The sequence below is a fragment of the Triticum urartu genome, chromosome 7, assembly GCF_003073215.2.
Source record: "Triticum urartu cultivar G1812 chromosome 7, Tu2.1, whole genome shotgun sequence".
In the NCBI taxonomy this organism is placed as follows: Eukaryota; Viridiplantae; Streptophyta; class Magnoliopsida; order Poales; family Poaceae; genus Triticum; species Triticum urartu.
The window spans coordinates 677,862,262-677,863,780 of NC_053028.1; the positions used below are offsets into that span (position 1 = coordinate 677,862,262).

General features: G+C 54.8%; 1 pseudogene; it reads right to left on the reverse strand.

Annotated features, from left to right (window-relative positions):
* Nucleotides 1–629: 629 nt before the first annotated feature.
* Nucleotides 630–1,519, reverse strand: LOC125522198 (annotated as a pseudogene).

Consider the following 1,519-nt stretch of genomic DNA (forward strand, 5'->3'; position numbering starts at 1 on the left):
GCCTCCCTCTCCCTGTGATCTCTCAGTACTGACATGTCCCCTCTCTTCTACATAAAATTCATGGCAAGCAGGAGTGCCTGTTCGTTAAAGATAGACTATTTTAGACAGTATATTTTCTTTGCTCGCATCAGAGCTCATAACGAGAAGGTTCCTAATTGAAATAGGGCGGGATTTCATCATACGTGCTTATGATTTCTTCTCTGACTGTCAAGTGTCAACTATAGGGGTTCTCTCTTTTGTGCGAACAGGCGTGGACGAGTGCATGCATGGGTGCGCTGGGGAGGCCAGCGCAGGCATGGGCGGCGGAGGTAGTAAGCCTACCAGGCCACAGCAACAACTACTTGGACGTACGGGGATTTCTCTTTTGGGGAGAAGCCCAGCGATTATTTTGGGGTTGATCTCCATGTACTATTAACCAGCCCCAACTTTTTTGAGTGATTAACTAGCCCCTAATTAATTATCTAACTAGGGGGGTGTACCGTACATAGCAACTACTGCGTTCTGTTGTATATTCTTTTGTTATCCAAGCTTGGTAGATTGCCTGTTAGATGCTTCACCAAATGCCTCGACTGCCTAACAAATTTCTTCCGAAGTAAGATTACTCCCTTCCCTGAAATCATTATTCTGAATCATATGTAACTACTTAGCCATGTTTTATTTTTCATCTCTCATTTTGCGAGTCGAACTACTCTTATTCACTATCTGAACATTGATCCTTTTTTTAGGGGATATGAACATTGATCCTACTGTGAATTTCCGCAGCAACGCGCGGGTACTTATCTAGTTAATTACAGTGCTGCTGCCTCTGCCATGAGACAAGAATCGTGTAGGCGCCGTTTCAGAGGTCGGCGAACCAGTCGTCCTCGTCCTCCTCGTTGAGGTATTGGCGGTAGCGGTCGAGGTCCTCGTCGGCGAGGCTGTAGCGGCGGCGCCAGTACTCGAGCCTCCCTCCGCCTCCTGCATGTTGCTCATCACCCTCTGGTATGCCGCGTTGATCCGCTCGAAGCCCACGGTGTCGCTGTTTTCTTGGCGCACGACGTCCGGGTGGTACTGCAGTGCGAGGCGGTGGAAGGCCTTCTTGGCCTCGCCCCTGGTGGCGCCCGGCGCCAGCCGCAGCGTCCGGTAGTGGTCCTCCTCCAGACCCACGCCCGGGGCCGCCGCCGGCCTCTTTTCCCGCGTCGCCCCGCACCTCACCGCCGCTGACGGCGACGCCCTACGCCGCCGCCCCACCGCCGGCCACGCCGAAGACGACGGCACGCGCAGGCTCAGCACCACTCCTCCTCCGGCGGCAACCGCCATGGGTGTGGCTCTGGGAGCTCGGATCTGGAATTCTGGATGCGTTTGTTGTGCTGACCGCGTGGTGGAGCTGGAATGGTTGATGGCTGGAATGGATGAGGCTGCCGCGTGGTGGCGCGTGGAATTTATAGGGAGGAGGAGGCGGTTGCGGTTGGTTCGGGCTCGCCGGAAGGAGCGGCACGCTTGGGCAGGCTCGCCGTTGTTTCTCACGTTGCCATTGCTC